This window comes from Cebus imitator, unplaced genomic scaffold, assembly GCF_001604975.1.
Source record: "Cebus imitator isolate Cc_AM_T3 unplaced genomic scaffold, Cebus_imitator-1.0 Scaffold397, whole genome shotgun sequence".
Classification (NCBI taxonomy): Eukaryota; Metazoa; Chordata; class Mammalia; order Primates; family Cebidae; genus Cebus; species Cebus imitator.
This window is the reverse complement of record NW_016107712.1, coordinates 1,444,006-1,472,003: the sequence shown is the minus strand read 5'-3', so window position 1 is coordinate 1,472,003 and position 27,998 is coordinate 1,444,006. Positions and strand designations below refer to the sequence as shown.

Genomic DNA, 27,998 nt, shown 5'->3' with positions numbered 1-27,998 from the left:
TAAATAAGGTAGATGAAGGATACTATAAATATGACATGGATAATAAATAAAACCAAAGTGCACTGCTTGAAAAGATTCAGAATGTAGTCTAACAAGACTGAACAAAGTAGGGGAAAGGAGAGAAGACACAAAGAGAAAACACTAGAACTTAAAAATAAGAGTTGGAGAGCTAAATGGATAATAAACATATAAACTATGCTCAACTTCATTAGTCATCAGGGAAATGGAATTGAAAACTACAATGTGATACTACTATGCCTTCATGAGATTGGCTAAAATGATAAAATAGTGTACCAAATGTTATTGAGGATAGAGAGAAAATGAGACTCTTATATACTGTGATGGGAGAGCAAAGGCATAGCTACTTTGGAAAATTTCATCAGTATTATATGTTAAAGCTAAAATATTTGCGTAGCCAATGATCCAGAAAATCTAATCTCAGGAGTCTACTCATTTCCTTTCAGTCTGTGATTTAGGGTTTTGTTTTTTTTTTTTTCCTTTCTTTTTTCTTTTTATTTAAATTTCCAGATATATACATTAATATGTATATTATTTTGATTTTTTTTTAGTTTTATAGTATAGAAATTGGAGAATGCATTCTATATTACCTTAATTCTTTAGAATTTATTCTCTTGTAGCCTAATACATGATCAAATTTTGTAAAAGTTTCATGTGTTATGGAAAAAGATTTATCTTTGTTAAGTAAAAGATTCATTATATAGCTATTGGATCAAATATTTTTCTCCTCCAGTGTTATTAGTTTTCTGTTTTCTCATTGGCTAAAATGATTTCTTTCAGAAATAGTGTTGGCCAGGTGCAGTGGCTCAGGCCTGTAATCCCAGCACTTTGGGAGGCTGAAGTGGGCAGTTCAGTTGAGGCCAGGAGTTTGAGACCAGCCTGGCCAACATGACTAGACCCTGTCTCTACTAAAAATACAAAAAATTAGACAGGTGTGGTGGTGCACAGCTCCAATCCCAGCTACTTGGTTGGCTGAGTTGTGAGAATTGCTTGAACCTGGGAGGTGGAAGTTGCAGTTTGCTGAGATTGTGCCATTGCACTCTGGCCTGGGAGACAGAGTGAGACTGTGTCTCAAAAAAAAAAAAAGGGAAAGTGTTAAATTGTTACTGTGATTGATTGTACTTTGCCCTTTCTTTATACTTTCTTATTTTATATTCCCAGATTATATAGTTGGGAATCATTTAACTTCATGTTTTCCACAAATTCTTGATATATTGTCTCCTTCATTGACATTATGAAAGATCCCTCTGTCTCCCTGTAAAGGCCATTCAGCTGAAGTTGTTTGTAATTATTACATTGGTATTGTTGTATAAATGTATATATGTGCAATATTTCCTAACATATTAAATATATATGCATAATATATTAGTTTATAGGCAAATATGTGCTGTTCCTGCATATATAGATATGTATAGGGATTATATATATATATTTTTTCTCCCTTTATACATAAACATACATATATGTGGAAATATGTATATTTCCTAGAAAAGATACATTTTATACATTACAAAATATACACTTCCCTCTCCCTTATTTGTCTCCTACAAATAGCAAAAGCTGGATTTTATCTTTTTATTTAGCTTTAGAAGTTCTATCTTTTAATTGGAAATTTTACTTTATTTGCATTTAATATTATTATTAACACACTGAGGCTTATCTCTACAAGTTTATTTTATGTGTCATATTTGTCATATTATTTTTTCTTTATTCTCTTTATTTCTCCACTTCTAGTTGAGAAATTATACATATTTTTAATTCTTCTAGTATCATCTCAAACTGTTGTAGCAGAAATATTTAAATTTATATTTATCTACTCAAATCTAAAGTTTATAAATATCCATATCCTTTTCCCAAATAAACAAACACTTTTGCAGTAAGGTTTAGAAAGATTAAATTTAGGGCAGTTTCTGAAGAGTCATCTCAGCTTCAGCGCTCTGTGTGTCATTGACTAAGTCTGCTGTTGCAAAAGAATTTCAGCTCAACTTCGCCCTTTGCCTAATCCTACTTTCATTGCTTCCTCATGGCACTTTGCAATAAACTTCAAAACACAAATCTTAGCAGCTCAGAATATGCCTTCTAGAGAAGCTTACCTGAAATATTCAGGATGTCTTTAATCTGAGCACATTTTTACACTATGCTTTTAATGATTTGCACCTATTTCAACATTTGAGTGCATTCCCTATAATACATCATTTTCTGCTTTGAAGTTTTTTCTGTAATTTCAGTTTTTATTTCAGATATAGGAGGTATATTGATAGAATTGTTACATGGATATATTGGACCCAGATAGCAGGCATGGTACCCAGTGGGTAATTTTTCAATCCACATACCCGTCTCTCTCCCTCCCTCCCCGAGTAGTTCTCAGTGTCTCTTGTTCCCATGTTTATGTCCGTGTCTGTTCAATACTTAGCTCCCATTTATAAGTGAGAACATGCGGTATCGGGTTTTCTGTCCCTGAATTAATTTGCTTAGGATTGTGTTTCTAGGTTTAATTTGACATAAACTCTTCAGATTTGATGGTTTTAGTCCATGAACAACAAGAACAAAAAAAGGTGCAATTTAAGATATATTCATATTTTAAAGAACTTGTTTAAAGATAAGCTTATTTTTCTGTTTAACATTATTTTTAAAGACTTAATGTTGCACTAAAGAACACATAATAGCAGAAAATCAGCAAATATATAAAACAAAATAATTTGATCTACAATAATAGCAGATGGTGGCCACCTGCTGTTTGTTTTAAACATGAGTCATGTTCAGCAATGCCATCATTTATGAAACTAGAGATAGTCCCTATTTTCTATTTCTAATTTGCAGAATAGGCATAAATAAATAAAGATGTGACAGGTTTGGTGATTAAAAGAGTGGCAGAGTTTTAAATTTATTACATTAGTGAGTTCATTATGAGTTGCTTCTTTGCAGTTTAGTAATACAGGGACAGTTGGCATGGATTAAACTGGATATTGTATAGTTACCATCCTTTTGACATATGTCTCTCTGGTAGGATAACACCTGTTTGACTTTATTCAAGGAAATGTAAAGAAAATATGAAGGAATAGTCATAAAAACATAGTGAAAACTAAAAAGTAGATTAAACATGATTTTAGTTATGCTACTTGGCATTTGGAGAGCCATCAAGCACCAGGGGGTGTGATCATTGTGACTAAGATGCCAGAGTCGTGGATGTCAAATTACCCATAATATAAAAGATCTTCAAAACACAAGTAAAGTCTTCCTGTAATAAGCCTTGATTTTACTATGCAGATATAAATGAATCTGAGTTAATTCCGAAGACAGCTGATGGTGGATTTAATGATAAGAGCATGGGACTTTGCAGTTCTTCCCACCAAGGATAAAGTTCTGTTCCACAGGTGAATTTCACATCTCTGACAATTTGTTCACTATAAAATATATGGTACCTAAATTACAGCAGAATTTTAGTGGGTGAAATAGTATAATATGTGTCACACTTCCTACACCAAACTGGGGGCCCATCAACTATTTGTTTAAATGATGTTATGAAAATAAGGAAATGTGTATTACCATCCTTCTTCCAGAATAGTATTGTACTTTACAGTGATGCATAAAATATGACTAAAGAGCATATAGCAGAACATAATGAAAGATATTTAAAAAACAAACAAAATAAGAAAATGGAGAAAGAGAGAAAGCAAGAAGAAGACTGAGATAAAAAAAAACTTTGGCAGTCTATAAATAACCTATATCTATGCCTCAAATTTTCTGAAGTTTACATGCAAAAGGAGACCTTGTTGATTATACAATACAATATTATTTGCTCAGGGGCAGTACTGAATATCTGTTCTTGATATAACAGCTGGCAAAAATTTCTCTTGAGGTTCTTCATAAAGAGAACATGGTTGGAAATCATAAACAGCATTCTTAAAGGATTCCTTAAAATAGATGCAGTGGCAAGAACTTTATGGAATTGTTCTAAATAGGTTTCTTGAGTTATTTCAAGGAGTAGCTCAATAAACATGTACATGGAAAGACGAGGGCAAGTCTAAGTCTTGCTTGCCTGCTGAAGGGTACTAAGAAAGGGGCAAAAGAAGCAATTGCAGTCTAGGTAACTGGCTTAGCATAAGGACATATTTTACGATATCTGAAAGAGTGAATGATTTGTGTCCTGCATATAATTTGTCATGAATTTTTTTCTTTCACAGATAAATTTTAAACATATTTAAAAGGGCAGTGAGCTTAAAATTGTAATTTTTGGAAAATTCAAAATGAGGAGCTACTCTTTGCTGCTTGTTCTTTTCATTTAACAAAAGTTTGAGATGTAAATATCTATATCCTTTTAATGTTTGATTCCCTACTATAATCCATGTACTGCACTGGGGATATACAGGACAATATTGTAATTTTGAACACTGCATTTATATGTATATGCACATATGGTTATACTTGTTGATCTATATCTGTGCATCTACCTCCCACAGATACCCCAAAACCCCTGCCTTTCTTGTCCCAGAAAGCTGAAGTTTTGTAGCCTTTGTGTACTGTATGGCTGTTGTCCCATTTTTTACTGCTGTCATATGAATCACCCTTTAGCCCTTATTGGCTGGGAAATCAATAGCAATCTCTTAAAAACCATACAAAATGGATTAAGAGGATCTAAAAGAGCATGGAAGAGGCTCTTTTGTAACAGCAACATGAGATTTGTACATCAATAATGACTTCTCAAAGAAACTTTATATTTTCTCACTTGATAGGCTCTACACTTGACGGGTTCTACACAGGTAATATGTATATGCAGATAGTCAAACATATTAGATATAAGACATTTAGGTAATTTGAGTTTTATCCTTGTTAAAATTGCATATTTTTCTTATTTAACTTTGAACTTTGTTACTTATTTTGCTAAAGATTAAAGAATGAAATTAACATAAACTTTTAGGGAATAGAAGTTGCTAAAGGAGATACATATCATATGTAATATTATAATATATAATTATAATGAAATTGATAATGATGGCTAGCATGTGTCACACACTAGAGTTTTCAAATTTTCATTTAATTTACCAGTAACATTTTTCACAGAAATAGAAAAAACAGTCTTAAAATTTGCATAGAACCACAAAAGACCTAAATAGTCAAAGCCATTCTGACCAAAAGAGTAAAGCTGGAAGCATCACACTATCTAACATTAAAATATACTACAAAGCTGTAGTAATCAGAACAGCATGGTGTTAGCATAAAATCAGACGCAACGACCAATGTAATAGAATAGATAACACAGAAATCCACATATTTACAGCTAACTAATTTTTGACAAAGGTACTAAGAACATTCATTGATAAAGGACAATTTAATAACTGATGCTGGGAAAACTGGATTTCCATATGCAGAAGAATGAAACTAGAGCCCCATCTCTCACCGTGTACAAAATCAACTCAAAATGGATACAGACTTAAAGGTAATACAAGGAACTATGAAATGAATAGAAAAAAAAGTAGAGAAAATACTTCAGGGTATTGGTCTGGGTAAAGATTTTAAAGATAAGACCTCAAAAACACAGGAAACTTAATCAAAAATAGATAAATGGGAACTTATAAAACCAAAATGCTACTGCATAGCAAAGAGAATGATCAACAAAGTGAAGAGACAACCTTCAGAATGGGAGAAAATATTGTAACCTGTGCATCTGACAATAAATTAATATCCAGAATATATGAAGTACTCAGACAACTCAGCAGCAACAAACAAACTATCCAATTAAAAAATGGGAAAATTATCTTAGTCCATTTTGTGTTGTAATAACAGAATACTTGAGACTAGGTAATTTATAAAGAAAACAGGTTTATATAACTCATGTTTCTGCTGGCTGGGAAATTCAAAGGCATGCCCTCGGATTCTAGAGAGAGCTTTCATGCTGTGTCATAATACGGTAGAGAAGGTCAAAGGGGAAGCAGACACTTATGAAGAAACAAAACCCAAGGAGCATCTTGACTTTATTACAACCAACTCTTACAGAAACATTCCCAAGAGGAGAGAGAGAGAGAGAGAGAGAAAGAGAAAGTGAATTCACCCACTACCACAAGAACATCACAAGCCATTCACGAGGTATCCACTCCTGTGACTCAAACACCTCCCATTAGGTCCCATGTCCCAACACTGTCACATTAGAAATCAAATTCCAATCTGAGTTTTGCTGATGACAAATGTTAACCATAGCATGATTGAATAGACATTTCTTAAAAGAAGATATGCAAATAGCCAAGAATCATATTAAAAAATATTCAACATCAGTAGTTGTCAGAGAAATGCAAACCAAAACCAAATGAGATATCATCTCACCTTAGTTAGAATGGCTATTATCAAAAAGGCAAAAAAAAATAACAAACGCTGTCAAGGAGGCAGAGAAAGAGGAACTCTTATGCCATTTGGTGAGAATGCAAAATAGTGTAGCCATTATAGAAAACAGTATGGAGGTTCCTCAAAAAACTAAAATTAGTACTGTCATGTGATCCAGGAATCCTAATATTTGATATGCCTCTTAGAAAATCAGTGTGTTAAAGAGAAATTTGTGTCCATCAACAAATGAATGGAAAAATAAAATGTGGTATATGTATACACAATGGAATACTAATTAGCCATAAATAGAATGAAATCCAGTTATTTGTAGCAACATCAGTGAGCCTGGAGGACATTATATTAAGTGAAATAATTCTGGCACTGAAAAATAAACACTGCATGTTCTCGCTCATATGTGGAAGTTAAAAAAGTTGATTTCATATAAGCAGAGACAAGTGATTACTAGAGGCTTAGAAGGGTAGGATTAAAAGAGATAGAGAGATTGGTTAATAGATACATAATTATAGCTAAATAGAAGGAGTAAGTTCTAGTGTTCTATAGCACTGTAGAGTGATGATAGATAACAATTTATTCTATATTTTCAACTAGCTAGAAGCCAATATTTGAATGCGCCCAACGCAAAGAAGTGATAAATGTTTGAGATGAGGTATTTTCTAATTACCCTTATTTGATTATTACACACTGTACACATGTATCAAAATATCACACTGTGCTCTGTAATTATGTATAATTATGTGTTGATTAAAAACAGTATTTTTAAAAAAGAATAGTACTTCCCACCTCAGAAAATTGTGTGAAAATAAAGTGACTAAATATTTGGAAACTGCCTGATCTATGCATAGATAGCACATCATATTATATAATTATATACCCCTTTATTTTTGTGGAGAAATTTTAAATGAATTCTGACTACTGTGAAAATATGACTTACTAGATTCTATAAAACAATTAATAACTAAAGACTTTTTATAATCAATTATACTTTGAGTCCAGTCAGGTGAATCCGTGCCTACAAAAGTAATCAGAAGCTAACATATATCAGCATTCAGTAGATCCTAATAATTAAAATGGTACTAAATCAGTTTGGGGAGGAAAAATCTTTTCTTGGCTGCTTATTCAAAAAAATTTTAATATCAGTTGCATAGCGTGAAGGACGCTTATGAAAAGCTGATGGGACTTTACAAAAATGATGCCTGATTGCTTTGGTCTCTAGAGGCTGGAGTGCTAAGCCTACCAGATATCAATGACCACAGACTGCCATTTCACTCACTAGATTCGTGCTTTGTGTCACTATGACCCCAAATCTGCTTTTGTTGCCTAATTATTTGGTTGCTGGCATATAATCCCATGATACAAAAATAGCAAAGCTTTTGTTTTTTCTCATTTGAGAGATAGATAAGTTTATAGTTAAAATCTATAAAGTCTGAAGCAATTACTCTTGACTTTTGTTTCAAGTCGAATCATACTGAAGCTTCTGTTTGTGTTTTCGCTTTAAATGAGTCAAGAAATCTTTTCGAACAAGGACCTAGGAAAGTGAGAGTGGTGTTTTCAGTGACATTTAGGGCTCACATGTGATATTACATATCTTTGAACTGCTGAGGAAACAGATAACAACGTTGTTTGAAAGCCAGATTTTATAGAAACTGGGAATATGGAAGTTAATATAAAACCCTGGTTTCTTATAAGCATATATAATGTTAAATTCCTTCAAACAGTCTGAACTTGAGATCCTTAACTCTGGGACCAAAATTGATCACATTTGAATAGAAGAATCTTAATCTTTGTGGCAAATACTCCAGTAGATTTTAAAATGTGCAGGTATAGATGGATATCTTGTCATTTTTCAACTCCTGTATTGTACAGAATGTCACCTTTTATTCCTTCAAACCCCATCTTTGCTCACAAAATCCCAATTCTGTTCCCGTATTGGAAAACTCTGTTCTACAAGGGGAGGCTGGCATATGGATCAGTCCTTAGGTTGTGGATCGACATTAGTCTAACAATCAAAACAATCCCACAGCAATCCTTTTCTCTTTTCTGGTGACTGGTTTAGGTGTAGGAAAGTGAATGGAATGCAATTATGCCCACTGGAATGTAAAGAGAAGTTTGGTGAGAGGCTTCTAGGAGGTTTTCTTTACTCTTGAAAAGAGACTAAAGCAAAATATTCACTGTCTTCTGGCCTTCAGAAATGACTGTGCAATGAACTGATGCCTTAAATTGAATTGCTGCAGCCTTCTTGCATCCATGTAAGAATTAGCTATTCAGTTTCAGATAGCAGAGCAGAGAGGTCAAATGATGACATTGTGGAGTCATTACATTACTGAATTGTTCAATGGTTTTACATTCTGGACTCCTTGCTATGTTTATGTTATATTATGCTTTTGTGTTTATGTACTGTAGTCCCTGCTTATGTAGTTTCACTTTCTGCTCATTTAGTTACCCATGGTCAGCTGCCATCTGAAAATAGATGAGTGCTATACAGTAAGATATTCTGAGAAAGACAAAGGGACCACATTCACATAACTTATTTAGTATATTGTTATAATTGTTCCATTTTGTTAGTAGTCACTGTTGTTAGTATCTTGCTGTACCTAAGTTAAAATTAAACTTCATCATACATCTCTGTACATGTGTATAGAGTTCAGTACTATGTCTGGTTTCAGCCATCCACCAGAGGTCTTGAACTGTATCCACCTGGGATAAGGCGGGTGCTAGCATATTTTCTTGGGTCTTTTGCTTTGTGAAGTCAATTGCATTCTAAATAACACAAAAATAACAAGTTACTCTGTGTCTTATACTACATGTAGGGAAAATGAAAGGCAAGTCCTGTCCAAGTCAGTTATGTGACAGGCTTTGAAAATTTGCATAAGCTATTTACTTAAGAACTTATTGCATATAGCATACTGATACAGTCATAAGTCTGAAAAGCCTTTTAATAAATATTAAAGCATTTAATGTAGGAAATAAAATTTAAAACAAAAAAGGAAGATTTTATTGCTTATTACATTTTTAAGGAAGATTTTCTTTGAAACTTAATGGCAGCAAAATATTGGGGATTGTCTTTTAAAATTCAGTCTTGAAATATTTGGGTACAACTAGGTACATTTAATGTTGTAATTAGGACTTTTATCTCTCTCCAAGCACACTGAAATGCTCATGGGCTTTTTCTTGGTCATGATCGGTTTTAGGGATTTCCCAAAGCCTTACTTGAGGTTAAGGGCTGCACCAGACAATCAGAGTTGCATATTCCATTAGGCAAAATCAGGCAGATTTCACATAAAAGCTTCAACTTTAAGTGAAAAATTTAAAACTGAAGGGTAATGATAAAATGAAACTCCTACCTTCACATCACTCCTTGCCATTTCTACCACTGTAAAAAAATGCTAATTGTGTAGACTTGGTTAATGGATTTGTAGAGATTATAGGAACCTGTGTATAGCATTTTCTGCGTATGTATGACAATAGCAGTCTGCTTATATATGACAATAGCAGCAGTAATGGTGAATGGATTTATAAAGATGATAGGAACCTGCATATAACATTCTCTGCTTATGTATGACACTAGCAGTCTATACCATACAAAACCAAGTTAATGATCCTCAGCCCAACTTTCAAAGTTTTCCACAATTTAAACTGTATTCATCTATCCACTTGAGAGAGAGAGAGAGAGAGTAAGAGAGTGAGAATGTGTGTGTGTGTGTGTGTGTCCTTTACTACAGCCTATAACTCCACGGTCACTTCATCATCTCACTGAACTTCAAACTCACCTCCCCAACATGCTCCTGAACCTATTGTCCTGTCATCCCCATTAGCACACATTGAAGTTCTATCTTAATGAATGTTCAGCCATTAATTAAACTCTGTTTTCAGGAAATACCGTTTATAACTAATTTTCATTATGCAAAATTATATACACAGTTTGGGGGCAGCAGCAGAGAGAAGTACTGTTGAGAGATTTGCCATCATTGGGCAACCAAAGGAGATTCATAATAAAGCAATTTAAAAATGTATGAACAGTTAATCATTAAGAGTTTTCTATTTTTGTTTACTATTGTTTTCTATTTTTGTTTACTATTTTCTGAACTTAGCTTATCAGAGGATGGAATCATTGTTTTTCTTTCTAAATAAAATGAAGAATTTAATAAAGAAGAAATTCCAGGTTGCTCAATAAATTATTGATCACAAATAATATGGATATATGAGCAGATGCTATATGCCAGGAATATGTTACAATTTATAAAGCAATCTATTTTCCATTTGAAAGCAGGTTAGACTTCATTGATTTACTTCTTTCATGCTTTTTCATATTTAAATACAGGAGAATAAAATGAAATGTTGAACACACTATATCATAAGCCCTCCCCGATACTGTATACCGCAGTTACTACTACCTGTTTCTTCAGAGTCCAGAGGTCAAAAAAAGAAAAAGAAAAAAGCTTTCCTTATATCAGACTAACAGTAATAACTAATAGTTTTTTATCAGTAAAGTTGTAGGCATCTATGGAAATGTAAACCTCCTATTTTCATTTAGAAATAAAATATGTAACGTAATTATTCTCAAGTGAGTTTACCATTGAATTTCAGAAACTTACAGTCCAATATTTTATCTTAAAGTAGCTTGTAGGAACAAATTTAAGAGTTATCCATAGTTAAAAATTGAAAATACCAAATCCTCTGAGTGTCACTTTAATCCCAGATCAAACAAGGCCTGCTGGCCCAAGAACTAAAATTGATTTTGTTACATGTATCAGAGGCAGCTCATGATTCTTTCCATCCTTTGCTGAAAGCAGATAGTATAGGTAGAAGATAATTATTCCTTTAATGCTAACTTTGTAATGCCTAGATGGAATCAGTGCTTCAAACAATTTCTGTTTCTTATTTACATTTGTAAATGCCCTTTGCCCCTAAAGTCACCCCATATGTAAGAAATAAAATCCTTTACCAACAAGCAAGTACTCAGAGATTTCATCACCACCAGGCCTGCTTTACAAGAGCTCCTGAAAGAATTACTTTTAATTTAATACGGAAAGCGTCCATAGCTCTACAGAAAAAGATTTCATAACAGTGTTAGTTGTTTATCTCTTACCTTATTCCGAGAAGTTTTATTGTAGCTTGGTATTATTAAGAGTGCAATGAAAATTGTAACAATACAGAAAAGATTAGTATCATGGCCTCTGTACAAGAAGGACATGCAAATTTGTGAAGTGCTCCATGTTTGTTAAGTAAAATATAAAATTATTAAAAAAAAAAAAACAGTGCATTGCAGCCATGTAACTGGGGAATGGATGAAGTGACACAATCTAGGCTGCAGACAGCAAAGATAATAGAGGGGGTATGCTAGTTGGTAGCAGAGCTATAAACTGGACGGGGACAGTGCACATCAATTCCTCTTCCTTTTTCTGAAGTTGTGAAGAATGGCAACAGGGCTGTCAAAGTCAAGGCATTGTTCACAGGGTAGAGGGAGGAGCATGTTTGCAGCTTGTCAGTAAAACTGAGCTGTCAGTTGAGGAGCTGTCTCAAACTTTATCAGCTGCCTTAGAAAATGAAAGCTTAACTCTCACCTGTCTTTCAGGAAGTGACTTCTTCACATTCTAAATGTCAGTAAGGTATGATGTCAGTAATGAGGGCTTGGCTCTTTCTTTACTTTGAATGGCTATGAGACAGCTGTGAAAAGATGGCTATGAACAGAGAGAGTTCTGCGCAAAGTTGTGTATTACAAGTGTATTTTCAGTACAGTTTTCTCACATTCTTAATGCTGTGTGTTCCAGTGTTCTTTCTTGCAAAGCCCCATTCAAGGTTATTTCTCACCCATCAGGTGACCTCTACCATTTCTAAATTCCCAGGGCCCCTGTATGTTCCAAATACACTAATCTGTCGAGAATTATTAATAAATATTTGCATTCATGGTTCTATTACTGCTGGAGGGAATTTAAATACTCTTTAGCTCCACACTCTCATTTTATAGGTAAGGTGAATTGGTATGCATATGACTATGTGGTTACCTGAGAGGGGAAGGGAATGGTTATTAGTAGTAGTAGCAGCAATATCATAGTTATGTGTAGTTAAACAATAATTTGTTGAAATTGAAAGAAGGCAAGAACAAAATTAGGTGTTATCAGGGAAGGTTGATGGAATGGCTAACCAGAGACCTCTCTCATACCTAATATGTTTTGTTTAATTAGTTAGTGGCAATACAAAGTCTTCTTAGCTTTGCAGAATCTCAATGCTGCAAGGGTCAAAGAATTGACTAGATTCAGGGCTTCTGGGTTATACCTACAAAAATCACAGAAGACTCAAGTAGAAAGCTGAATGTCAGTGTATTAATTAATAAACAGAAACACAATTGTAAAGTCAAGTGGAAAGAATCATTGGTCTGTCAGAGAGTATGAGGTAAGTGAAATTAGTCATCATATTATGGTTAATTCCAAATTTTAATAAAATACTATGTACCAGAACTTGATTGCTGTGTTTTATAAAAGTTGTCGTCTAAACTACTCAACAACCTTGTAGAGTAGATGTCATTCTCACCACTTTATAAATAAGAATAGCGGAAGCACAGAGAAGTCAAGAAACTTGACCATAGCCATGTAACTAATAAGTGGCACAGTTAGCCTGTGAAGTGGCACAGTTAGACTGTAATCTGCTTTTACCCAGTCTTCATGGTAATTTAGTAGATAGCTCAGTAAGCACAAAAGCAGAACCATTGTTTAGATAATTGATTCAACTCTTTAGTGATTTGTATAAGGCAGTGGTTCTCAAGCTGGAGAGAATTTGTTCCCGAGGGAACATCTGACAATGTCTGAAGACAGTTTAGATTGTTACAACCAGAAGAGGGGATTGCTAGTGACATATAGGTAGATGCTTGGGACGCTATTCAGTATTCTGCAATATGTAGGACAGCCCTCAACAACAAAGAAATATCCAGTCTAAAATGTCAATCATACTGAAGCTAACAAACCCTGGTACAAGCCAGCAAGAGCTGCATCCCCCTGCACAGTGGGCGTTCGTTTCTCATTAGGGTTTGCTTGTTGAGTTCTTGGACTACAGTGCCCTGTTATTTGTATAGTGCTTGAATGCACACTCTAAATTTGTTTTTCTGACTTGTTTTTTATGTTTCAACATTGTTAACTCTCGTTATTGTCAGTAATTCATTGTATTAGATATATATAAGCAATAGTGTTTCCCCCTCCATTGCCCTTCTAAACTTATTTGAAACTCAAATGCTGAAACTATTAAAATCAGCTACAGATACTGAAATCAGCTATATGTACTATGTGATTTAAGCCACAATTTTTTTCTTCAGGATAGAAAAAAAAAAGATAACTCTTTAACAACATTCAACCTAGGACATTTCATCCATGTAATCTGTAACATGCTGGTGTTTTCCCCTCCAGACTACAAATTCTTGTTGGCTCGTGTTGCGACCTACTCAGCTTTACATAGTTGTTTGTTGCACAAATGTACTTTTCTGCTCTAGTAATCTAATATTGCTGCTATGCTTAATTCTGATTGCCTTTTTTAAAACATTATTTTTAAATTGTGGCAAAAAGTGATATGATAATTTTCATCAAAATTTATAAAATTTTGTTTAGTGAGTCAAAAGATTATGTCAAATTGCTCTCAAAAAGATTTGAACACTTATATTTCCCCTGAGAGTACAGAAAAATATAGTAAGACTTTAGTATGCTAACACACATAGGCATATTTTAAAGAGTTTTTTCAGGTTTATTTGACCATAGAATCATTTCACCACTGGATGCTTATAAATATTTTCAGTAAGACTTATGATCTCCAGGACACAGTTTGAAAACCATTGTTTTAATGAGAAATAAATATCTGAATATTTGGCTGAATGGGGTGGCTCTTCAGGACAGAGTGAATATGCTCTAAATGAAGTAAGAAAAGCATGCATAGATTCTGTTGGCTAGAGCTCTGGCAAAGCCTGCTAGCTGTCCACTGAAATCTTTGACTTATCTTCTTGAGCAGGCAGTGAATTGGCCCTTCCCAAAATCCCTGGCCATGTAGCCTTGTGACTAAGTTCCCACCCCATGGGATGGGATCAGAGGTCATGCATGCCACCTGCTGGCCTGACCTATAATAATCTCCTACATGCACTTGTCCTGCTCTTTCTCTCTTTGGGTTGACCTGGATAGAGAAAAGTCCCAGGGTGAATTTGAAAACTACTTGTTTAAAATGGTAGAACCTCTATCATTAAGCAGAGCTGCCACAGACTGGGAACTGCCACCACTGATGTAGGGACTGTACATTTTTTTTCCATTCTTTTACCTAACAAAATATTTCTGTTGATTAAAGCTGTTTAGCTTTCCCTATTGAATACAAACTTCTTACCTACGCATATTATGTGTTATGTTTTAGTGGAACTCAAGTTTCAAGATTGTTTGGCTTGTATTCTAGCTTAAAATATAAATGCCTTACATTTGTATATTACTCTTAGATTTCATAAATTCTATTTTATTTGATGTATACCAGAGCCCTCTGAGATAGACATGAATTAACATCTGTATTTTAACATGTGTTGATTATAATAAGTGTTTAAGTAACTCAGAAATCTAATTAAAGCATATTACCAACCAGAAAGAATGTTATCTAGTCAGATATTATGCAAATATTTGACCACACATTTTTAATAAAGTGAAGCCAAATGCGTGTAATTCGATGTATATGTACTTTTACTTAACAATATTATTTTCAATATTAATATTCTATTCCACTGTCTGAATGCTTAGTATCCTAAAAATGTAGTAACAAACATTTGTATACATACATCTTTATTAACTTATCTACTTATTGTTTCTTTAGGCTATCACAAAATTGTAGGGTCAAATGGCATGTTTACAATTGTGATATACATTGCCAAATTGTTCTGTAAAAAGGCATGAATCAAAAGTCCTAAAAATGTTGCTATATTTCCTTATTCCCTTTTTAATACTAGAAATTATTAATCATTTTATTACTTGGTAATTGTTAGAAGATAATACTTATTTTTCACTTTGAATTTTTACTATTAATAAGTCTACATATTATTTCTTTTTATTATTATACTTCATGTTCTGGGATACATGTACAGATCGTGCAGGATTGTTACATAGGTATACACATGCCATGGTGGTTTGCTGCATCCATCTCCCCATCACCTACATTAGGTATTTCTCCTAATGTTATCCCTCTCCAATCCCTTCACCCCCTGCTATCCTTTCCCTAGCCCCCACCATCCCCCAACAGGCCCCAGTGTGTGGTGTTTCCCTCCCTGTGTCCATGTGTTCTCCTTGTTCAACACCCACTTATGAGTGAGAACAGGCAGTGTTCGGATTTCTGTTGTTTTGTCAGTTTGCTGAGAATGATGGTTTCCAGCTTCATCCATGTCCCTGCAAAGGACATCAACTCATCCTTTTTTATGGCTGCATAGTATTCCATCATATATATGTGCCACATTTTCTTTATTCAGTCTATCATTGATGGGCAGTTGGGTTGGTTCCAAGTCTTTGCTATTGTAAACAGTGCTGCATTGAACATATGTGTGCATGTATCTTTACACTGTAATAGAATGATTTATAACCCTTTGGGTATATACCCAGTAATGGAATTGTTGAGTCAAATGGTATTTCTACTTCTAGATCCTTGAAGAATCGCCACACTGTCTTCCACAATGGTTGAACTAATTTACACTCCCAACAGTGTAAATACACTCCTATTTCTCCTCATCTTCTCTAGCATCTGCTGTCTCCAGATTTTTTAATGATCTCTAACTGGCATGAGATGTTATCTCAATATGGTTTTGATTTGCATTTCCCTAATGACCAATGATGATGAGCATTTTTCGTGTTTGTTGGCTGCATAAATTTCTTCTTTTGAAAAATATCTGTTCATATCCTTTGCCCACTTTTTGATGGGGTTGTATTTTTCTTGTAAATTTGTTTAAGTTATTTGTAGATTCTGGATATTAGCCCTTCGTCAGATGGGTAGATTGCAAACATTTTCACATTCTATTGGTTGCTGATTCAGTCTAATTATTGTTTCTTTTGCTGTGCTGAAGCTCTTCAGTTTAAATAGATCCCATCTGTCCATTTTGGCTTTTATTGCCATTGCTTTTGGTGTTTTAAGTCACGAAGTCCTTACATATGCTTATGCCCTGAATGGTATTGCCTAGTTTTTCTTCTAAGGTTTTTATGGTGTTAGGTCTTATGTTTAAGTTTTTAATCCATCTGGAGTTAATTTTTGTTTAAGGTGTAAGGAAGGGGTTCAATTTCAGCTTTCTGCACGTGGCTAGCCAGTTTTCCCAACACCATTTATTAAATAGGGAATCCTTTCCCCATTGCTTGTTTTTGTCAGGTTTGTCAAAGATCAAATAATTGTAGATGTGTGGCATTACTTCCAAGGTCTCTGTTCTGTGCCATTGATCTATATCTCTGTTTTGGTACCAGTACCATGCTGTTTTGATTACTGTAGCCTTGTAGTATAGTTTGTAGTCAGTTAGCATGATGCCTCCAGCTTTTTTTTTTTNTTTTTTTTGCTTAGAATTGTCTTGCCTATGCAGGCTCTTTTTTGGTTCCATATGAAGTTTAAGGTGGTTTTTTTCCAGTTCTTTGAAGAAGGCCAGTGGCAGCTTGATGGGGATAGCATTGAATCTATAAATTACTTTGGTTAGTTTGGCCATTTTCATGATATTGATTGTGTCTAACAATGAGCATGGAATGTTTTTTTCATTTGTTTGTGTCCTCTTTTATTTCCTTGAGCAGTGGTTTGTAGTTCTCCTTGAAGAGATCCTTCACATCCCTTGTTAGATGTATTCCTATGTATTTTATTTTTTTTTTGTAGCAATTGTGAATTAGAGTTCTCTCACAATTTGGCTCTCTGTCTGTTATTGGTGTATAGGAATGCTTGTGATTTTTGTACATTGATTTTGTATACTCAGACTTTGCTGAAGTTGCTTATCATCTTAAGGAGATTTTGAGCTGAGACGATGGGATCTTCTAAATGTACAATCATGTCATCTGCAAACACAGACAATTTGACTTGGCAATTTATACTCACTTTTAGAATTAATTTCCTAATATTCCCAAATTTCATCAGCTTTTTTCATTTCTGTAAATTTATTTGTTTTTATGGTTTACTCCAGTTCTGTATACTTTAGGAATGATAAAAATCTTTGCTTTTTGCATATCACAGATTTCATCTTTGACTTATGTAAAACAAAGTAAGGCTTAAAGAGGCTAATTGCCATGTCTAACATACATGCTGCAAAATCGTGACTCTATGCTAGGTATTCTGATCCATGTTTTGTTTTTAATTAACCTTCATCATTACCTTTCTTAAAATGAGGCAACTACAAATATGATAAATAGTGCCAGAATCGTTGCACTTAAGGTATGTGTTCTTTTGCTTAGTGCATTTATTCAAGTGGACTTTATTCTGCCCCATAGGAAGCTAATCTTTCTTGCTTTTTCCTGAAGACCTGATATAATTCTTGGCACATGGTACGTACTTTACAAATATTTGTGAAAAGATGAATGAATATGCTGTAAACTGTGGTGAGAGAAAAACAAGACACAGCCTCTGATTTAAAATAACTCTCCATCTTGTGGAGGTGAGAAGATAGACAAAATAGGACAAAATAGAAGTAGGCATGTAATGTATCTGATGTCTAAGTAAATGTTAGAAACAAAGCCTCCTGAATGTTCTTCTTCAAAAATATTAGCCAGGAGCACATTATCTTATAATGTGACTTATTTCTTCCTGCTTAAGGGAGAAGTCATGAGGTGATGGAAATCATACTGACTTTCGAGTTGGATGTACCTGGGATTATGATCCAGCTTTACCACTTTACCATGTTCTGTCTAATCCTGGATGAAGTAGTCTCTGTGAATCTATTTTTTTTTACCTGTAAATATCATTAAAATGTCTAAATTCTCAAGAATTGGGGGGTCTGTCAGTGTACACAAAGTGCTTAGCTCTTAGTAGGTACTCTTAGAGGCATTGCTTCTTTTCAGTGTTCCTCAGATAGAATATCTTATACGTCACACAATATTAAAGACTACTTGCCATTTTATGACCAAGATCATAGCCTTTTGCAGCCTATTAACAGTTTATTATCCAAATTTAATCTTAATAATCAGCAGAGCTTTGAACAATCAGCAGCGTCCTTTTACCATGACACTGTATACCCCTGTCTTAAACAGAACAATTTAGAAAAAGAAATTATGTACTGAGTTTAAATTCTTAAATATGTATATATTTATCATATATATGTAATATATATGACATAAACTAAGTTTCCCAGAACATAGAAAACACCATATAAAAATGTAAAATACTGGTATGCTGTTTGAGAAGTTCTACATAAATCCTGAAGAGATGTCTTTTAATAAAGATTATGTGGTATTACATTGCCTGTTCTTAGACCATAATTTTATTTTCCAAGTGGGTGTTAGACACACATTATTGATTAGGGCATTCTATTCAGAATAAGTAACAATTGGCAATTTACTGAAGCTTGCGTGTGTTTTGAAATTGCATGCCCTTCCCTGCTGTTGAGAGTGTGATGAGGGTAGCCCTTGGGAGTCAGTATTCACATTCCCTAAGATGTAATTATTTTAACTCATGAGGAACTGCTTTCCATCCCCCTTTGGTACTGGATAATGACCAATTTTTTTCTAATTTTTGTCAATTTTCCAGTAGACTTTGGACTAACCTGATTTATAGTATGTTCAATTACTTGTGATTCATGTTGCTATATTGAAAACAGGAATTGTATCAGCTTTACTTTTAGAGAGTACATCGAGTGTTCCTGATATCACTAGTTTACTAATTTAGTTATAGATGGAATTAAGATAATGTTTTTTAAAAAAGCATGTAACTATCTTAAACTGAGCTGGTCTTATCATATTTTCTATGTTCAATTTTTCTTAAGCTTCACAAGCCTTAATTTTCAAATTATTTGCTTACTTACTAAAGGAAAGTTGTTCTGGATTTCTTTCTCTACTATGATATGGTTAAAAGACTTACAATGGGATCTAGTACTTATGAAATATTTCAAAAATTGTGTTTACAAATATAAAAACATGCTGTCTTCATACTTTGAAATAATATTTCAAAGATATTTAAAATAATATTTCTTCAGGATATTTCATTTTTTTGGTTTAAATAAACTTCATTTACAATAGCCTTAATACCTCAAATTTGTGATGAATATATTGATGTTTATAAAGTAAGAAAAGATTATGAAACTGTCCTTCAGAAAAAAAGCTTAAAATTTTTTATGACCCTGTTATTTGAAGACAGCAAAATGAATTTCTTTAATAACAAAATGTTTTAGAAACCTCAATTATTGAAGAAAATGACCAGCTTTCTTCTTTTTTGGTAAAGAGAAAGTATCAGAAATAAAAGTAGAATGAAACCTTTTTTCTTCCTCCATCACCAACAAACAGAACAAAAGTTAAAAACAAGTAATAAATTATAATGCAGCCAATCAGACCAGCACTAGGACCATGTGTCACATGTAAATCTTTTTCCTCTGTTACTAAAATAAAAATCTTGTCCAGTTTTCTCTGTAGTGTAAGAATTAGCTTTCCCTCCTTCTATTTGTGTTTCCTAAATTTAACTTGAGTTAGATTTTTTTTTTTTTTTTTTTCTAAACTAAAAGAGCTAGATAAAGCAGGGAGAGATGGGAAAGCTCCAGATCCCAATTCACAGCAGTTGTCTTGTCCTGGGCACTACCCAGAGGAGGTGGAAAAATGGGACTTTTGAAAACTTTGCAATGTAAAAACTATCAAAAAATTAAGCACAAAGAGAAATAGAACAAAAATTGAGAATGGAGTCTCAGTGACGTCTGGGACAGCATCAAGTGCTCTACCATGTATGAAATTTAAGTTTCAAGTATGAAATAAAGAGTGGAGAAAGGGAGTCAGAAAAGTTTATTTGTAGAAACAATGAACAGCTTAAAATTTTCCAAATTTTATTGAAGCTGTAAGCCTACAGATCCAAGAAGTACAATAAATATCAAGTACAAACAGAACCAATAGCATGCCAAAATATAATGTAATCAAATTTATGACAAACTCTTTATCACTGTACCTTTTAGTGATAAAAAGAACATATTGATAACATCCAGAGGGAAAATAGTACATTAAAAAGAAAATAACAATCAACTTCATGTCATAAAACATACAAGCCAGAAGATGTATCTATCATTCAAGCACTGAAAGATACTATTAGGCTATAATTCCATTTCCTGCAGTTCTTACAAAGTCTAACATAGTCCAGCCATTTACCCAGCAATTGTACTCCTAGATTGTTTCTTTGTTTTCTTTTCTTTTAGAGGGAGTCTCACTCAGTGACCCAGGCTGGAATACAAAGTTGCAATCTCATTTCACTGCAACTTCTACCTCCCAGGTTCAAGTGACTCTCATGCCTCAGGCTCCCAAGTGACTAGGATTACAGGCATGTGCCACCACATCCAGCTAATTTTTATCTTTTTAGTAGAGACAGGTTTCCCCATGTTGGTCAGGATGATCTTGAGCTCCCAACCTGAGTGATCCACACAAAGTACTCCTAGGTTATTTTTTTGAAAATTTATTTCCACATAAAAATCTTCCCTCCACCGTTTAAAGCAGCTTTATTTATACTTTTTTTAATCTGGTAGCCACTGAGCTGCTCTTCAATAAATGAACATATCCACAAACTGTGGTATATACATAGAATGGAGCATTATTCAGTGATAATAAACACAAATGCATTATTAAGCCATGAAAGAATATGGAGGAATCTTAAATGCATATTGCTAAATGACATAAAATCAACCTGAAAAGACTACACGCTACATCATTCCATCTATATATCTACTATTCTGGAAAAGGCACAACGGTAAGGGCAGTAAACAGATGGTTGTCAGGGCAGTGGTGGTGGGCTTGGGATGAGTATTAAAGAATCCCAGGGAATGTTCAGAGTGGTAAAACTAATCTGTATGATATAGTAATGATAGATAAATAATGTGCATTTGTCAAACCCTGTAGAACTGTACAACAGTAAGAGAAAAGCTTAATATTAACTATCGTCTTTATTTAGTGATATCAATATTGGTTTATTAATTGTAATAAATGTACATCACTAATGTAAGATATTAACATTAGGGCAAACTATGTATGTTTGGAGTAAGAGTGTATATGGTAACTCTCAATAGTCTGCTTTTAAATTAAATGCTCATTTAAAAAATAGAAAGGAAGTTTTAGGTTCACTGTGCTAATATGAAGGTAAGGATTATGACTTCCTTTAGAATTTAGTAAAACTTTGTCATAAATCCACTTGAGTGATAGTTTTTATATATATTTTGATTATAGATAGATATTTGACAATGTTCTATTAAAGTTTCTCATTACAAATAGAAATTTTTGGTAATCTACACTTCTAAAAAAAACAATACAAAAAATATTTGTTCTTTGAAAGCCCACCATGAAGAAAATGAGTCAAGCCACAGACAAAGAGAAAATATTTATAATACGCGCATTTTGTTTTAAATAACTTGTTTCCAGAATGTATAAAAAAAGTACAAACAACCAAGATTTTTAATAAATGGACAAAAATTTAGAAGAAAACACACAAGAGGCCAAAAAGCATGAAAAAGCGCTAACATCATTACTCACAGTAATTAAAGTAAAAGCCAAAAGTAAGGGGCCATTGCATGCCCATTAGAACAGCTAAAATTAAACTTGACAATACCAAGTTTTGCTGAAGATATTCAACAATTATAATATTCATACATTTTCTATGGTAATATAAAATGACAGAGTCTCTAGACAGTTTGGCAGTTTCTTCTAAGTTACCTTATGACTCCACGATTCTACTCCTGGATTCTTCCCCATAGAAATTACGGCATATGCCCATACAAAGGTTTACATGAATATTTGTAGCTACCTTATTCATCAGAGTCAAGTGTTGGAAGCGACTCAAATGTTCATCAACAAGTGAATAAACAATAACAGAATTTTAATCATCTGTAACAAGGAGAAATAATTAACATATACAATAGCACAGATAAATCTCAAAAACTGAATGCTGAGCCAGACAGAAAAGAATACATATAGTGTAGTTCAATTTACATGAAACTTAAAGGAAAGCAAAATGATTTTTCATAATAAAGAATATATGAGTGGTTAGCTGAGTCCAGAAGAAGGAATTGATTGGCAAGGGGCACATAAAATCTTTTAGGATGGTTTTGGTAAGAGTTACACAAGTGACTTATTTGTTAAAACTCATCAAGGCCGGTCGCGGTGGCTCACGCCTGTAATCCCAGCACTTTGGGAGGCCGAGGCGGGTGGATCACGAGGTCAAGAGATCGAGACCATCCTGGTCAACATGGTGAAACCCCGTCTCTACTAAAAATACAAAATTAGCTGGATGTGGTGGTACGTGCCTATAATCTCAGGAGGTTGAGGCAGGAGAATTGCCTGAACCCAGGAGGCGGAGGTTGCGGTGAGCCGAGATCGCGCCATTGCACTCCAGCCTGGGTAGCAAGAGTGAAACTCTGTCTCAAAAACAAAACAAAACAAAACAAAAAAACTCATCAAACTTTGCACTTATTCTGAGTTAATTTAATTTCATGCTAATTATGCCTCAATATATTTGATTCGATATAGGCAATCTAACAGTATTATTTACATCTTAGATTGGTAATAAAAGGTTTAACAATAAGCACAGTATCATAATATGGGAAAACAAACACTTTAATACATTGATGCAGATTGTGTTTGGGGGACTATTTAGCAATGTCTATCAAGTTAGCTCATTTTCATTTTATTCTAAAATAAAATTTTATGAGATTGATAATGATTGTTAATCATAATATTGAAGTTTCAGATATACTTTGTATGGACTTTATATATACAAGAATGAAATTTAAAGTTACAGCTCTAAAAGATATTTTAATCTAATAGTGATTTTTAAATGGTTAGGAATAGTCATGCACTTAGAAAGTAGTGGCTGGATGAAAACAGAGAGCCAGCACATGAAGCTTCAGCTTTGGTATTTGGAAAGCAAGGACATTCTAGCTATTAGAAAGTAAGATGATTTATAAAAATATAGATGTAGATGTAGGGAAAAAAATGACCTATTATTGCGTCATCCTTTTTCACCTGAGTGAAAATAAAGCATAATAGCTAACATGTGGGTAGTGATTACTTGAGACAGGCACCATGCTAATTCACTTAAATGCATTTTTATCTCACTCAACTTTCACAGCTCTATAATATACTCACTGTATTCTTATACCTATTTTATGCATGAGAAGTAGAAGCTCAACTAAATTCTATAATAAGTCTAAGAAATCACATTTATAAAGAGGCAGAGCTGTTGTTCAAATCTCGGATGTGTGAGCCTAAAGCCACTGCCCCTAAGATGATGGCTCATTGCTATCATTTCTCATCCTAAATGATCAGACATGGTGGTTTAAGAAAATAGGTAAAATAATGCAATGATGAATTCATGATTATAGGGAGAATAGTTTGTGTAAGTTGTGAACTTCCAGTAAGGCCATATTTGTATCCCTAGGATTTAATATGGAAACTAATATTATAAAGCCACATTAACTGTTTGGGGGAATTGTTGTGTTTAGGATTACATTTAGTTTTCCTTCTTTATGTTCTTGTCCCAGTGTTTCCTCTAAATTGACATTGATTAAAAATGTTAACTGATAATTCCAGATGAAGCCCCATCTCTAAAGGCATAAAACTAATGATCTTTATTAGATTACTAAAATAAAATTTGTATTAAATTTTCAACTGATTTATATTCAAATTAGGTATATTTCATTAAAGTTCTATTCAACTGTTTGGGTTTTTCTGGCTCTATAATCTTTCCATTATCCATAATTTTACAGTTTATTATGGTAATCCATAAGCCAGAGTCCCAAAATAGAGATAATTCATTTTGCTAGTTATGAAGATTTAATATATTTATGCACTTCTCTCCAAACTGATACTAAAAAGTAGAATACCAAGTATATTGATAATAAGCAAGAGACTTATTAGCTTCCTGTTGAAGTTTAGAGAAAATTTTTAAATTCTTTTGTTATGCAGTGCTTAACAAATAATTAGATTATATCAGACACTTTGAAGCTAATTACCTCACTTAGACTTGCGCAATATTTAATCTATTAAGATACTTTACTCAGTCTTTTTCCATTAGAAAAAAGTGTAACAATTTTAGTAAACCTTTTAGTTCAAATGTAATAAAATACATCACCAAAAAAATTCTTTTATTTAAAAAAGGTGTATTTCTTTTCTAAAAATTACTTTTCCCTCAACTTTTACTAGTTTTAATCATGTTTTAAAAGAAATTTTGTGTTTCTCTTCAAATGAATTGTATGAAAAACCGTAATAAACAAGGTGTCAGAAAAACTGGGCAAATTACAACTATGTAATTTGAATCATTTGGGAACTGTTAGATTTCTAGATTCCTAAGAGTTTGCCTCAATTTCCTCTCTTTTTCTTTACTGACATCTGAGCACAAGCAATTAAATAAGTGAAACTCAAATCCAATCAATTTTTTTCAAGATTTTCTTACGTATTGCATTGCGTTTCCTAGACATGCATAGTCACTTGCCTGTTTGATCTGGGTGAACTCCTTAGAGAAGTATATCATTTTAACTAAAGTCTCATCATCATCACTCTTTTGCTTTTCTCTGCTGGACTCAGTGTCTTTGTTCTGACATCAAGTCGCCCCCACCTGGGCTTTCTCTTCCTTTGACTCCTCTTTCCTAAATGGCTACAAATTGACTCTCTTTCTTGCTTTTCCTTTTGCCGATGGGTCTTCATGGCTATAGAACACACAGATGATTCAGACCTTCCATACTACTCTGCCTCATAGTGTTTATCCAAATGCTGGACCTTTGTTTCTGTTTTGATAGGTGGACTTCCAGTTGTGGATCTGGCACTTTTCTGACAATTTCCTTGCTTGGGTGCTTCCTTTGCCATTGCTGACTTGGTTCATTAATTGTCTCTTTGGTCTTAAATACTACATTTTTTGACAAATCCTAGCAGAAGATTAAATTGGAAAATGATGGGTTGAAAATAACAGTTATCATAGATAAATTAATTTTCTTGTTTTCATAAATGAAATTCAGACTTTGGATGACACTGATGCTGGTGGAAATTATAGTTACTTCTTCTCCAATTGGAATGGCCAGATTCCTGGCAATATCCTATGGTAGAAAAACATAGTTGAGAAATATAAGATTTATGATGAAAAACATAACAGAGATTAGACATTATAAATGAAACCTTTTAGAGTATTAAAGTATTATTTATACTCATTAAAAAGATAGCACACAAAATATAATGTTGTTGACATTTCATACATATCAGATGGCTAAAACCAAGAACTATAAAATTACTACTATTTTTCTTCTCTTGCTTTCCATAAAACATAAAGATTTATTCATCTAAAGTCTGCATTGCTCCTAATAAAGTTATTCCATTATTATGTTGTTTTCTTAGATATTGGGAGGTTTCCATTCTTTTTTTTTCTATACCTTTTGTCTAAATAGTCAATGCTTGTACCAGCTCTAATCTTCATTAGTAGGCACTTTAAGTGCCTTTATCAACAGTCCAGTGAGTCAATATTAAGACAATTTTACTATTTCTTGTTATAAATTTATCCTCCAGTTCAACAATAGAGTCGCCATAATACCTTAATTCTGCGATCATACGCTCAAAAAAATTCAAGGTCTACGTATTGAATTTCTACTTTATTTTCTTTGTGCGTGATTCTGGCCCTTTATAACCTGTTTGTATTTTATTTTTGAAATTTGGTCCTATCTTGTTTTCACCAGGCTCTCCTTGAGCCTTCTTTTTGTTGTCATATGTCCTCTATGTCATGTCCTCCATGACTTCTTAGATAATTGCCCATTATCTCCACCAGATCTGCAAATACTCTCCGCCTCACCATTATCTCTAAATGATATGGTTTGACTCTGTGTCTCCACCCAAATCTCATCTCAAATTGTAATCCCCACATGTTAGAAAGAGACTTGGTGGGAGGTGATGGGATCATGTGGGTGTTTTCCCCATGCTCTTCCCATCCTACTGAGTTCTCATGAGATCTTGTGGTTTAAAAGTGTGGCACTTCTTCCCTCCCTCTTTCTCTCCTGCTGGCTCTTGAAGGAAGAGCTTGCCTCCCCTTCCCCTTCTGCCATGATTGTAAGTTTCCTGAGGTCTTCTCCAGCCATATAGAAATGTGAGTTAATTAAATCTCTTTTATTCATAAATTATCCAGTCTCATGTAGCTCTTTATAGCAGTGTGAAAACAGACTAATACACTAATCCTGTTGCAACTCCCTTCCCATCTATTGGCAATGCACATACTAGTGCCTTTAGATCACACTGGATTTAGTCTACAGCCATGAGAAAATACCAGGCTTCAGAAAGAGGGAAAATGAGATTCAAAATCATAACCGTTTTGGCTTTCTCACATGCTCAAGATTCTTAGGCAGGAGCTGACTCTGGCTTTCCACTATATTCCAGTGAAGTGATAGCAGATGTGAAAAAAGAGGATGGATTCAACTTCTGTTTAGGATGTTACATTGACAGAACTTGGTGATGGTTTCAATGAAGGAGAGGAAGAAGTTGAGGATGACACAGGTTTCTGGTTTGGGGTGAATACTGGCTCACGTCTTATCTGGGATGTGACCTCCTATTTAGTATTGCCCTCTACTAGTCTTACTATCTTTCTAAATCACATTTTTTGCATTTACTTTTTAAATGATATTTTCTGCATTTAAATCTCCCATGGTTTCATACTTGAAGGATAAATCTAAATTCTCTATAACAGCTGAGTTTCCCCACAATCCAGTGCTAAACATAATGTCCTACCCCACAAGCATCATTATACTCTGACCAAATCACTTTCTGGGTGTACACTTTCATATCTTTGTGCCTTTGAACATGGCCATCGTTCTGTCTGAAATATTCTCACCACCATCACTGCCCCTTCTTCAGATCCTTGCCATCTTTCAAGGCCTAGTTCAGGTGTCACTCAGGTAGAAGTAGTGTCTCCATCATATTCTAATAATTCTGTGTGTAGAGCTTTTATTATTGGTTTTCTGATATTGCATCAAAATTATTTTGCTTGCATATCTCTACTATTATAATGTGTTGTAACTAATTTATAATTTTATTCTAAAAGGGAAATTTTAGACCATTTTTAGGTCTACTAGTCCTGCACTATAATGTTATTGACTGTTTCAAATATATAGCTAAATGGCTCATTCAACATTTTCAAAACTTAAATATATAAATTAATGGATTCAGTGTAATAATATAATTTATAGAATTATTTATTCCCCTATTATATTTTGGAGTTATTGTTTGCTAAGTAGTATGGGAATAGAGTCACTGAGTTGTCACATAGGGAGGACAGTCTTTGGACACCTCAAAAAGCAACCTCCAAATAAGAGGGACCCCTTACCCCATTTTGTGTAGCTGGATTCTGAGAAGTAGGCCTATCTGTGAATCCATAATAATATATTTGTAGTATGATTACTCTGCACCTGAAATATATGGAATAAAGGGGGATTGAAACAAACACTCATATCAAAAAAATATGTAAGGAGTCAAGAAAAAATGCAGAGTTTGTAA

At 33.8% G+C, this 27,998-nt stretch overlaps 1 non-coding gene across 1 annotated transcript; it reads left to right on the top strand.

The window, feature by feature from the left end:
• Nucleotides 1–11,469: 11,469 nt before the first annotated feature.
• LOC119468227 lies at nt 11,470–11,573 on the top strand. The gene has a single exon (XR_005196873.1). It is a non-coding gene; the product is annotated as a U6 spliceosomal RNA (small nuclear RNA).
• The last annotated feature ends 16,425 nt before the right edge of the window (nt 11,574–27,998 follow it).